This window comes from Rutidosis leptorrhynchoides, chromosome 5, assembly GCF_046630445.1.
Source record: "Rutidosis leptorrhynchoides isolate AG116_Rl617_1_P2 chromosome 5, CSIRO_AGI_Rlap_v1, whole genome shotgun sequence".
Classification (NCBI taxonomy): domain Eukaryota; kingdom Viridiplantae; phylum Streptophyta; class Magnoliopsida; order Asterales; family Asteraceae; genus Rutidosis; species Rutidosis leptorrhynchoides.
Window position 1 is genome coordinate 383,822,968 of NC_092337.1, and position 14,808 is coordinate 383,837,775.

Below are 14,808 nucleotides of genomic sequence, written 5' to 3' on the forward strand. Positions count from 1 at the left end.
TGAAACAGTTCCAAACTTTTTGTGACTCAACATTATAGACTTTCCTTATCGTGTCGAAACTATATAAAGATTAAGTTTAAATTTGGTCAGAAATTTTTGGGTCGTCACAGTACCTACCCTTTAAAGAAATTTCTGTAGTGACCCGAACTTTTCCATGTTTATATACATTAATTGAGATTGATATTTACATGATTAAATGTTTCCAACATGTTAAGCAATCAAACTTGTTAAGACTTGATTAATTGAAATATGTTTCATATAGACAATTGACCACCCAAGTTGACCGGTGATTCACGAACGTTAAAACTTGTAAAAACTATACGATGACATATATATGGTTATATATATAGTTAACATGTTTTTATTATAAGTATGTATCTCATTAGGTATTTTAACAATGAGTTATATACATAAAAATGAGACTATTAATTTAAGAAACTCGAAAACGATATATATAACGATTATCGTTATAACAACGTCTTACTAGGTACATATGAATCATATTAAGATATTGATACACTTGGTTAATTATGTTAAATGATAAGTAAATATATTATTAAGTGTATTAACAATGAAATACATATGTAAAAATAAGACTACTAACTTAATGATTTCGAAACGAGACATATATGTAACGTTTATCGTTGTAACGACATTTAATGTATATATATCATATTAAGAGATATTCATACATCATAATATCATGATAATATAATAATTTAAAATCTATTTTGATATTATAAACATTGGGTTAACAACATTTAACAAGATCGTTAACCTAAAGGTTTCAAAACAACACTTACATGTAACGACTAACGATGACTTAACGACTCAGTTAAAATGTATATACATGTAGTGTTTTAATATGTATTTATACACTTTTGAAAGACTTCAATACACTTATCAAAATACTTCTACTTAACAAAAATGCTTACAATTACATTCTCGTTCAGTTTCATCAACAATTCTACTCGTATGCACCCGTATTCGTACTCGTACAATACACAGCTTTTAGATGTATGTACTATTGGTATATACACTCCAATGATCAGCTCTTAGCAGCCCATGTGAGTCACCTAACACATGTGGGAACCATCATTTGGCAACTAGCATGAAATATCTCATAAGATTACAAAAATATGAGTAATCATTCATGACTTATTTACATGAAAACAAAATTACATATCCTTTATATCTAATCCATACACCAACGACCAAAAACACCTACAAACACTTTCATTCTTCAATTTTCTTCATCTAATTGAACTCTCTCAAGTTCTATCTTCAAGTTCTAAGTGTTCTTCATAAATTCCAAAAGTTCTAGTTTCATAAAATCAAGAATACTTTCAAGTTTGCTAGCTCACTTCCAATCTTGTAAGGTGATCATCCAACCTCAAGAAATCTTTGTTTCTTACAGTAGGTTATCATTCTAATACAAGGTAATAATCATATTCAAACTTTGGTTCAATTTCTATAACTATAACAATCTTATTTCAAGTGATGATCTTACTTGAACTTGTTTTCGTGTCATGATTTTGCTTCAAGAACTTTGAGCCATCCAAGGATCCATTGAAGCTAGATCCATTTTTCTCTTTTCCAGTAGGTTTATCCAAGGAACTTAAGGTAGTAATGATGTTCATAACATCATTCGATTCATACATATAAAGCTATCTTATTCGAAGGTTTAAACTTGTAATCACTAGAACATAGTTTAGTTAATTCTAAACTTGTTCGCAAACAAAAGTTAATCCTTCTAACTTGACTTTTAAAATCAACTAAACACATGTTCTATATCTATATGATATGCTAACTTAATGATTTAAAACCTGGAAACACGAAAAACACCGTAAAACCGGATTTACGCCGTCGTAGAAACACCGCGGGCTGTTTTGGGTTAGTTAATTAAAAACTATGATAAACTTTGATTTAAAAGTTGTTATTCTGAGAAAATGATTTTTATTATGAACATGAAACTATATCCAAAAATTATGGTTAAACTCAAAGTGAAAGTATGTTTTCTAAAATGGTCATCTAGACGTCGTTCTTTCGACTGAAATGACTACCTTTACAAAAACGAATTGTAACTTATTTTTCCGACTATAAACCTATACTTTTTCTGTTTAGATTCATAAAATAGAGTTCAATATGAAACCATAGCAATTTGATTCACTCAAAACGGATTTAAAATGAAGAAGTTATGGGTAAAACAAGATTGGATAATTTTTCTCATTTTAGCTACGTGAAAATTGGTAACAAATCTATTCCAACCATAACTTAATCAACTTGTATTGTATATTATGTAATCTTGAGATACCATAGACACGTATACAATGTTTCGACCTATCATGTCGACACATCTATATATATTTCGGAACAACCATAGACACTCTATATGTGAATGTTGGAGTTAGCTATACAGGGTTGAGGTTGATTCCAAAATATATATAGTTTGAGTTGTGATCAATACTGAGATACGTATACACTGGGTCGTGGATTGATTCAAGATAATATTTATCGATTTATTTCTGTACATCTAACTGTGGACAACTAGTTGTAGGTTACTAACGAGGACAGCTGACTTAATAAACTTAAAACATCAAAATATATTAAAAGTGTTGTAAATATATTTTGAACATACTTTGATATATATGTATATATTGTTATAGGTTCGTGAATCAACCAGTGGCCAAGTCTTACTTCCCGACGAAGTAAAAATCTGTGAAAGTGAGTTATAGTCCCACTTTTAAAATCTAATATTTTTGGGATGAGAATACATGCAGGTTTTATAAATGATTTACAAAATAGACACAAGTACGTGAAACTACATTCTATGGTTGAATTATCGAAATCGAATATGCCCCTTTTTATTAAGTCTGGTAATCTAAGAATTAGGGAACAGACACCCTAATTGACGCGAATCCTAAAGATAGATCTATTGGGCCTAACAAACCCCATCCAAAGTACCGGATGCTTTAGTACTTCGAAATTTATATCATATCCGAAGGGTGTCCCGGAATGATGGGGATATTCTTATATATGCATCTTGTTATTGTCGGTTACCAGGTGTTCACCATATGAATGATTTTTATCTCTATGTATGGGATGTGTATTGAAATATGAAATCTTGTGGTCTATTGTTACGATTTGATATATATAGGTTAAACCTATAACTCACCAACATTTTTGTTGACGTTTAAAGCATGTTTATTCTCAGGTGAATATTAAGAGCTTCCGCTGTTGCATACTAAAATAAGGACAAGATTTGGAGTCCATGTTTGTATGATACTGTGTAAAAACTGCATTCAAGAAACTGATTTCGATGTAACATATTTGTATTGTAAACCATTATGTAATGGTCGTGTGTAAACAGGATATTTTAGATTATCATTATTTGATAATCTACGTAAAGCTTTTTAAACCTTTATTTATGAAATAAAGGTTATGGTTTGTTTTAAAAATGAATGCAGTCTTTGAAAAACGTCTCATATAGAGGTCAAAACCTCGCAACGAAATCAATTAATATGGAACGTTTTTAATCAATAAGAACGGGACATTTCAGTTGGTATCCGAGCGTTGGTCTTAGAGAACCAGAAAATTTGCATTAGTGTGTCTTATCGAGTTTGTTAGGATGCATTAGTGAGTCTGGACTTCGACCGTGTTTTCTTTAAAAATGATTGCTTAACATTTTTGTTGGAAACTATATATTTTTAACATATGAATATTATGTGATATATTAATCTCTTAACGTGTTTGATATTATGTGATAGATGTCTACCTCTAGAACAAGTCCCATTGACTCACCTAATAATAATGAAGAGTCAAATGTAAATTGGAATGATTTGTGGACTGATTCACAAGTTCCCGAAGAGGAACCGGAAGAAGAGTCGGAACCGGAAGAAGAATCGGAACCGGAAGAAGAATCGGAACCGGATGAAGAAATAGAACCGGTGGGGGAAATAATAAAACGGTTAAGTAAAAGAAAATCCTCAACCAACCGACCAAAGTTAATTATGGTCAATGGTGTTTCCGCCAAGGAAGCAAAATATTGGGAGGATTACCAATTCTCCGATGAATCGGATTTCGACGAGAATTCCGATGATGTTATAGAAATTACCCCAACTGAATTTAAAAAGGCAAAAGAAAATAATAAGGGAAAGGGCATAAAAATAGAGAAATCTAATTCCAACCCCGATGAACTTTATATGTATCGTCAACCCCCGAAGTCCTTAAGTTGTAAGAATGACCCGGGAACCTCTAAACCACCAGGTTTTTCTAAACCAATGTGGATCACGACGGCTCGTATTAGGGGAACATCATATATCCCTAGAAACTTGGCAAAACGAACCAAAACCGAAGAAGAAGAAACGAGCGAGTCGGAATAAGATAGTTGTATTCGTGTGGTGTAATATATGTAATATAGTGTTCGTATGCTTTATGATATATGTAAAAATTGCTTGTATTAATAAGTATTTTTTTATGAATCTAACTCTTGTCTATTTTACAGTTTAAAAACACAAAATGGATAGACAACCCAATATTTTAAGAGACCTACCCGGAGACATGATTGATGAAATCTTGTCTAGAGTCGGCCAGAATTCCTCGGCACAACTATTTAAGGCGAGATCAGTTTGTAAGACATTCGAAGAACGTTCCAAGAATGTCTTGGTTTATAAGAGACTTTCGTTTGAAAGATGGGGGATATCACATTGGGAAACCCATAAGTTACGATGTGTTTACTTTGACGCATATATTGCGGGGAACCCAAATGCTATTTTACGCAACGGGTTAAGAAATTATTTTGACTCAATATATCCGAATATTGGACTTCGTGATTTAGAAAAAGCGGCTAACATGCAACATAAAGAAGCATGTTATGCTTACGGATTAGTAATGTTCGCTTCTCACCAAAGTGAGAACAAGAACATCGGGCTACAACTATTAAACAAAACGTTTCCACAAGTGACGGAGTCGGTAATTGGGGTAAGAAATGAGGTTTTTAGATTGTTACGGGACTGTTGGACATTACGTAACCCTCATCCCTTTGACGACGTTACAACACGCTGTCTTATCAACGGCCATAACGGTTATGTTGCACAAGACCAAGGATGGGAAGTAGTCCTAGTAAAACCAGAATGCATGACTTGTTTCTGGACGTATGAATTACGTGTCTTTATTGCCTTTGCTGAACGACTTGTGTACTAGCTAGAATTATCTTCACAACTATCTTGTATCAAAGTTATTGTGTGCTATATTTCATGCTTTATGTAAAATAAGCGGTATTGTAAGTTTGTAAAATATTGTATAAAAGTTTGAACGCGAAATATTATTATAATCAGTTTTTCATATAGAATTGTAGTAGTTGAATTGTATATTAGCTACTAAGTATGAACTTAACGGGTAGGTACTACCCGAATTTAAACTTATAAAACGCTAATATGAAGAAAAAGCTTTTATAAATGAGTTCATATTATGCTACGAAATACTATTAACTACTCTTAATATTCTGTATGATTAACTTGTTCCATTTAACTATTTTGAAGGAAATGGCACCGACTACTCGACACACCGTGAATATGAATGAAGAGGAATTCCGTACTTTTCTAGCTTCAAACATAGCCGCAGTACAGGCTGCGCTACATACCAACAATAACCTTGGATCTAGCAGTACAGGAAATCGTGTAGGATGCACCTACAAAGAATTCACTGCCTGCAAACCTTTGGAATTTGATGGAACCGAAGGACCGATCGGATTGAAACGGTGGACCGAGAAGGTTGAATCGGTGTTTGCCATAAGTAAGTGTACTGAAGAGGACAAAGTGAAGTACGCTACGCATACCTTCACAGGTTCTGCGTTAACATGGTGGAATACCTATCTAGAGCAAGTGGGACAAGATGATGCGTACGCACTACCGTGGTCAGCATTCAAGCACTTGATGAACGAGAAGTACCGTCCCAGAACCGAGGTCAATAAGCTCAAGACAGAACTTAGAGGGTTACGAACCCAAGGATTTGATATTACCACGTACGAAAGACGATTCACAGAATTGTGCCTATTGTGTCCGGGAGCATTCGAAGATGAGGAAGAGAAGATCGACGCGTTTGTGAAAGGATTACCGGAAAGAATCCAAGAAGATATAAGTTCACACGAGCCCGCCTCCATACAACAGGCATGTAGAATGGCTCACAAACTAGTGAACCAGATTGAAGAAAGAATTAAAGAACAGACTGCTGAAGGGGCCAATGTGAAGCAAGTCAAAAGAAAGTGGGAGGAAAACGGTGATAAGAATCACCAATACAACAACAACAGCAATTACAACAATAATCGCAACAATTATCCCAACAATCGCAACATCAATCGCAACTACAACAAACGGCCCAACAACAACAACAACAACAACAACAGCAACTACAACAATCATCCCAACAACAATAATAACCGCAACAACAACAACAATCAGAAGCAACTATGCCAAAGGTGTGAAAAGAATCACTCGGGGTTCTGCACCAAATTTTGCAACAAGTGTAAAAGAAATGGTCATAGCGCGGCGAAGTGTGAGGTCTACGGACCAGGGGTTAATAGAACGAAAGGAACAAATGGTGTCGGAACGAGTAATGGCGGAGCAAGTAGTGTCGGAGCAAGTTATGCCAATGTAGTTTGTTATAAATGTGGAAAACCAGGCCACATTATTAGAAATTGCCCGAACCAGGAGAACACGAATGGACAAGGCCGTGGAAGAGTTTTCAATATTAATGCGGTAGAGGCACAGGAAGACCCGGAGCTTGTTACGGGTACGTTTCTTATTGACAATAAATCTGCTTACGTTTTATTTGATTCGGGTGCGGATAGAAGCTATATGAGTAGAGATTTTTGTGCTAAATTAAGTTGTCCATTGACGCCTTTGGATAGTAAATTTTTACTCGAATTAGCAAATGGTAAATTAATTTCAGCAGATAATATATGTCGGAATCGAGAAATTAAACTGGTTAGTGAAACATTTAAGATTGATTTGATACCAGTAGAGTTAGGGAGTTTTGATGTGATAATCGGTATGGACTGGTTGAAAGAAGTGAAAGCGGAGATCGTTTGTTACAAAAATGCAATTCGCATTATACGAGAAAAAGGAAAACCCTTAATGGTGTACGGAGAAAAGGGCAACACGAAGCTACATCTTATTAGTAATTTGAAGGCACAAAAACTAATAAGAAAAGGTTGCTATGCTGTTCTAGCACACGTCGAGAAAGTACAAACTGAAGAAAAGAGCATCAATGATATTCCCATTGCAAAAGAATTTCCCGATGTATTTCCGAAAGAATTACCGGGATTACCCCCACATCGATCCGTTGAATTTCAAATAGATCTTGTACCAGGAGCTGCACCAATAGCTCGTGCTCCTTACAGACTCGCACCCAGCGAGATGAAAGAACTGCAAAGCCAATTACAAGAACTTTTAGAGCGTGGTTTCATTCGACCAAGCACATCACCGTGGGGAGCTCCTGTTTTGTTTGTCAAGAAGAAAGATGGTACATTCAGGTTGTGTATCGACTATCGAGAGTTGAACAAACTTACCATCAAGAACCGCTACCCACTACCGAGAATCGACGACTTATTTGATCAACTACAAGGCTCGTCTGTTTATTCAAAGATTGACTTACGTTCCGGGTATCATCAAATGCGGGTGAAAGAAGATGATATTCCAAAGACTGCTTTCAGAACACGTTACGGTCATTACGAGTTTATGGTCATGCCGTTTGGTTTAACTAATGCACCAGCTGTGTTCATGGACCTTATGAACCGAGTGTGTGGACCATACCTTGACAAGTTTGTCATTGTTTTCATTGATGACATACTTATTTACTCAAAGAATGACCAAGAACACGGTGAACATTTGAGAAAGGTGTTAGAAGTATTGAGGAAGGAAGAATTGTACGCTAAGTTTTCAAAGTGTGCATTTTGGTTGGAAGAAGTTCAATTCCTCGGTCACATAGTGAACAAAGAAGGTATTAAGGTGGATCCGGCAAAGATAGAAACTGTTGAAAAGTGGGAAACCCCGAAAACTCCGAAACACATACGCCAGTTTTTAGGACTAGCTGGTTACTACAGAAGGTTCATCCAAGACTTTTCCAGAATAGCAAAACCCTTGACTGCATTAACGCATAAAGGGAAGAAATTTGAATGGAATGATGAACAAGAGAAAGCGTTTCAGTTATTGAAGAAAAAGCTAACTACGGCACCTATATTGTCATTGCCTGAAGGGAATGATGATTTTGTGATTTATTGTGATGCATCAAAGCAAGGTCTCGGTTGTGTATTAATGCAACGAACGAAGGTGATTGCTTATGCGTCTAGACAATTGAAGATTCACGAACAAAATTATACGACGCATGATTTGGAATTAGGCGCGGTTGTTTTTGCATTAAAGACTTGGAGGCACTACTTATATGGGGTCAAAAGTATTATATATACCGACCACAAAAGTCTTCAACACATATTTAATCAGAAACAACTGAATATGAGGCAGCGTAGGTGGATTGAATTATTGAATGATTACGACTTTGAGATTCATTACCACCCGGGGAAGGCAAATGTGGTAGCCGATGCCTTGAGCAGGAAGGACAGAGAACCCATTCGAGTAAAATCTATGAATATAATGATTCATAATAACATTACTACTCAAATAAAGGAGGCGCAACAAGGAGTTTTAAAAGAGGGAAATTTAAAGGATGAAATACCCAAAGGATCGGAGAAGCATCTTAATATTCGGGAAGACGGAACCCGGTATAGGGCTGAAAGGATTTGGGTACCAAAATTTGGAGATATGAGAGAAATGGTACTTAGAGAAGCTCATAAAACCAGATACTCAATACATCCTGGAACGGGGAAGATGTACAAGGATCTCAAGAAACATTTTTGGTGGCCGGGTATGAAAGCCGATGTTGCTAAATACGTAGGAGAATGTTTGACGTGTTCTAAGGTCAAAGCTGAGCATCAGAAACCATCAGGTCTACTTCAACAACCCGAAATCCCGGAATGGAAATGGGAAAACATTACCATGGATTTCATCACTAAATTGCCAAGGACTGCAAGTGGTTTTGATACTATTTGGGTAATAGTTGATCGTCTCACCAAATCAGCACACTTCCTACCAATAAGAGAAGATGACAAGATGGAGAAGTTAGCACGACTGTATTTGAAGGAAGTCGTCTCCAGACATGGAATACCAATCTCTATTATCTCTGATAGGGATGGCAGATTTATTTCAAGATTCTGGCAGACATTACAGCAAGCATTAGGAACTCGTCTAGACATGAGTACTGCCTATCATCCACAAACTGATGGGCAGAGCGAAAGGACGATACAAACGCTTGAAGACATGCTACGAGCATGTGTTATTGATTTCGGAAACAGTTGGGATCGACATCTACCATTAGCAGAATTTTCCTACAACAACAGCTACCATTCAAGCATTGAGATGGCGCCGTTTGAAGCACTTTATGGTAGAAAGTGCAGGTCTCCGATTTGTTGGAGTGAGGTGGGGGATAGACAGATTACGGGTCCGGAGATTATACAAGAAACTACCGAGAAGATCATCCAAATTCAACAACGGTTGAAAACCGCCCAAAGTCGACAAAAGAGCTACGCTGACATTAAAAGAAAAGATATAGAATTTGAAATTGGAGAGATGGTCATGCTTAAAGTTTCACCTTGGAAAGGCGTTGTTCGATTTGGTAAACGAGGGAAATTAAATCCAAGGTATATTGGACCATTCAAGATTATTGATCGTGTCGGACCAGTAGCTTACCGACTTGAGTTACCTCAACAACTCGCGGCTGTACATAACACTTTCCACGTCTCGAATTTGAAGAAATGTTTTGCTAAAGAAGATCTCACTATTTCGTTAGATGAAATCCAAATCAACGAAAAACTTCAATTCATCGAAGAACCCGTCGAAATAATGGATCGTGAGGTTAAAAGACTTAAGCAAAATAAGATACCAATTGTTAAGGTTCGATGGAATGCTCGTAGAGGACCCGAGTTCACCTGGGAGCGTGAAGATCAGATGAAGAAGAAATACCCGTATCTATTTCCAGATGATTCGTCAACACCTTCAACAGCTTAAAATTTCGGGACGAAATTTATTTAACGGGTAGGTACTGTAGTGACCCGAACTTTTCCATGTTTATATACATTAATTGAGATTGATATTTACATGATTAAATGTTTCCAACATGTTAAGCAATCAAACTTGTTAAGACTTGATTAATTGAAATATGTTTCATATAGACAATTGACCACCCAAGTTGACCGGTGATTCACGAACGTTAAAACTTGTAAAAACTATACGATGATATATATATGGTTATATATATAGTTAACATGTTTTTATTATAAGTATGTATCTCATTAGGTATTTTAACAATGAGTTATATACATAAAAATGAGACTATTAATTTAAGAAACTCGAAAACGATATATATAACGATTATCGTTATAACAACGTCTTACTAGGTACATATGAATCATATTAAGATATTGATACACTTGGTTAATTATGTTAAATGATAAGTAAATATATTATTAAGTGTATTAACAATGAAATACATATGTAAAAATAAGACTACTAACTTAATGATTTCGAAACGAGACATATATGTAACGTTTATCGTTGTAACGACATTTAATGTATATATATCATATTAAGAGATATTCATACATCATAATATCATGATAATATAATAATTTAAAATCTATTTTGATATTATAAACATTGGGTTAACAACATTTAACAAGATCGTTAACCTAAAGGTTTCAAAACAACACTTACATGTAACGACTAACGATGACTTAACGACTCAGTTAAAATGTATATACATGTAGTGTTTTAATATGTATTTATACACTTTTGAAAGACTTCAATACACTTATCAAAATACTTCTACTTAACAAAAATGCTTACAATTACATTCTCGTTCAGTTTCATCAACAATTCTACTCGTATGCACCCGTATTCGTACTCGTACAATACACAGCTTTTAGATGTATGTACTATTGGTATATACACTCCAATGATCAGCTCTTAGCAGCCCATGTGAGTCACCTAACACATGTGGGAACCATCATTTGGCAACTAGCATGAAATATCTCATAAGATTACAAAAATATGAGTAATCATTCATGACTTATTTACATGAAAACAAAATTACATATCCTTTATATCTAATCCATACACCAACGACCAAAAACACCTACAAACACTTTCATTCTTCAATTTTCTTCATCTAATTGAACTCTCTCAAGTTCTATCTTCAAGTTCTAAGTGTTCTTCATAAATTCCAAAAGTTCTAGTTTCATAAAATCAAGAATACTTTCAAGTTTGCTAGCTCACTTCCAATCTTGTAAGGTGATCATCCAACCTCAAGAAATCTTTGTTTCTTACAGTAGGTTATCATTCTAATACAAGGTAATAATCATATTCAAACTTTGGTTCAATTTCTATAACTATAACAATCTTATTTCAAGTGATGATCTTACTTGAACTTGTTTTCGTGTCATGATTTTGCTTCAAGAACTTTGAGCCATCCAAGGATCCATTGAAGCTAGATCCATTTTTCTCTTTTCCAGTAGGTTTATCCAAGGAACTTAAGGTAGTAATGATGTTCATAACATCATTCGATTCATACATATAAAGCTATCTTATTCGAAGGTTTAAACTTGTAATCACTAGAACATAGTTTAGTTAATTCTAAACTTGTTCGCAAACAAAAGTTAATCCTTCTAACTTGACTTTTAAAATCAACTAAACACATGTTCTATATCTATATGATATGCTAACTTAATGATTTAAAACCTGGAAACACGAAAAACACCGTAAAACCGGATTTACGCCGTCGTAGAAACACCGCGGGCTGTTTTGGGTTAGTTAATTAAAAACTATGATAAACTTTGATTTAAAAGTTGTTATTCTGAGAAAATGATTTTTATTATGAACATGAAACTATATCCAAAAATTATGGTTAAACTCAAAGTGAAAGTATGTTTTCTAAAATGGTCATCTAGACGTCGTTCTTTCGACTGAAATGACTACCTTTACAAAAACGAATTGTAACTTATTTTTCCGACTATAAACCTATACTTTTTCTGTTTAGATTCATAAAATAGAGTTCAATATGAAACCATAGCAATTTGATTCACTCAAAACGGATTTAAAATGAAGAAGTTATGGGTAAAACAAGATTGGATAATTTTTCTCATTTTAGCTACGTGAAAATTGGTAACAAATCTATTCCAACCATAACTTAATCAACTTGTATTGTATATTATGTAATCTTGAGATACCATAGACACGTATACAATGTTTCGACCTATCATGTCGACACATCTATATATATTTCGGAACAACCATAGACACTCTATATGTGAATGTTGGAGTTAGCTATACAGGGTTGAGGTTGATTCCAAAATATATATAGTTTGAGTTGTGATCAATACTGAGATACGTATACACTGGGTCGTGGATTGATTCAAGATAATATTTATCGATTTATTTCTGTACATCTAACTGTGGACAACTAGTTGTAGGTTACTAACGAGGACAGCTGACTTAATAAACTTAAAACATCAAAATATATTAAAAGTGTTGTAAATATATTTTGAACATACTTTGATATATATGTATATATTGTTATAGGTTCGTGAATCAACCAGTGGCCAAGTCTTACTTCCCGACGAAGTAAAAATCTGTGAAAGTGAGTTATAGTCCCACTTTTAAAATCTAATATTTTTGGGATGAGAATACATGCAGGTTTTATAAATGATTTACAAAATAGACACAAGTACGTGAAACTACATTCTATGGTTGAATTATCGAAATCGAATATGCCCCTTTTTATTAAGTCTGGTAATCTAAGAATTAGGGAACAGACACCCTAATTGACGCGAATCCTAAAGATAGATCTATTGGGCCTAACAAACCCCATCCAAAGTACCGGATGCTTTAGTACTTCGAAATTTATATCATATCCGAAGGGTGTCCCGGAATGATGGGGATATTCTTATATATGCATCTTGTTATTGTCGGTTACCAGGTGTTCACCATATGAATGATTTTTATCTCTATGTATGGGATGTGTATTGAAATATGAAATCTTGTGGTCTATTGTTACGATTTGATATATATAGGTTAAACCTATAACTCACCAACATTTTTGTTGACGTTTAAAGCATGTTTATTCTCAGGTGAATATTAAGAGCTTCCGCTGTTGCATACTAAAATAAGGACAAGATTTGGAGTCCATGTTTGTATGATACTGTGTAAAAACTGCATTCAAGAAACTGATTTCGATGTAACATATTTGTATTGTAAACCATTATGTAATGGTCGTGTGTAAACAGGATATTTTAGATTATCATTATTTGATAATCTACGTAAAGCTTTTTAAACCTTTATTTATGAAATAAAGGTTATGGTTTGTTTTAAAAATGAATGCAGTCTTTGAAAAACGTCTCATATAGAGGTCAAAACCTCGCAACGAAATCAATTAATATGGAACGTTTTTAATCAATAAGAACGGGACATTTCAATTTCGTCCCAAAATTTGAGTGTGGTGGTCATGGATAACAATAAAGATGTTTTCATGACGAATATGAGTTGCAGATTAGAGTTTATCACCACTGAGTAATTAGATTACTCGAAGTGTACGGGTGAAGCTATCACAAAAGATTGAAATATGAAAATTAAAGATTCGTTTTAGCTTTTGACGGAGTCACATTTAAATTTAGGAAAATAAGATTCGTCTTAACTTTTGACGTTGTCTCGATTGAATTCCAGAATTCAAGGGATTTAAAAGAAAATCTTCGAAATATATAAGATTTGATTCTTCGGGATTTATGGAAATTAAGATCTCTTTAATTAAATGCGATCATCTGTCTCGATTGCTTTGTCTGGTATTTTCACTATAAATGAACTTCTTTCGTTCCATTATTTTCACCACTCCAATACTTTCTTTCTCGATCCATATTTTCAATGATTGTGAATATGCTTAATTCAACTCTGGTTCTTAACCTCATTCTGACTATCGCAACAATCATCCTTCTATTACAACTCCCACCAGAGTAATCTGTTTACTTCTACTTCGCTCTTGGGGTAATTGTGTTTATCATTCTCCCGTGTCTTTATATTGCTATTCGTATTAATGTACATGATTTGTAATTTCAGTGTTGTCGAGTTTTATATCTTCCCTTATGTTTCAGAGCTCTTTGCCATTTTATTCTCTTCTAGACCTCTAGTAAAGCGAGTAATGGTTCAGAATTCGTAAGTATGGAGTTTCGAATGTTTTTAGTATTCTAAGCAGAAAGGAATGTATTAGCACGATTTGATTTGTCAAATTACCAGAATCCCTGAGGATGGAACTATCAAAAATATATTTTCTTGATATGTTCAGAGATTAAGTAAAATGAAAGAGTTGTGTAACATGGTTCATGATAAAGGTATGATCTGTGATCCTTTATCACGTTTCATCAGAAACTCAGCATGACTTACTGTAATATAATCACGTTGGCCGGGCGTCATTATATTATACTAACCCATGCTTCAATTCCCAACATTTTTCCACAATTCATTCATAATTTATACCTAGATTTTACAGAAGTTTCCAATATAATGCAATACAGAAAAAAACGAAGAGGTAGATAATTTCGGACAAGAATATTTATGAAAATATCCTCAGAAATATCGAAGATATTTTTGATGATATTTTGGAATTTCTAAGTTCGAAAGTTGATGAAGAAAATTTTTTTTTTTCCGCAAGATT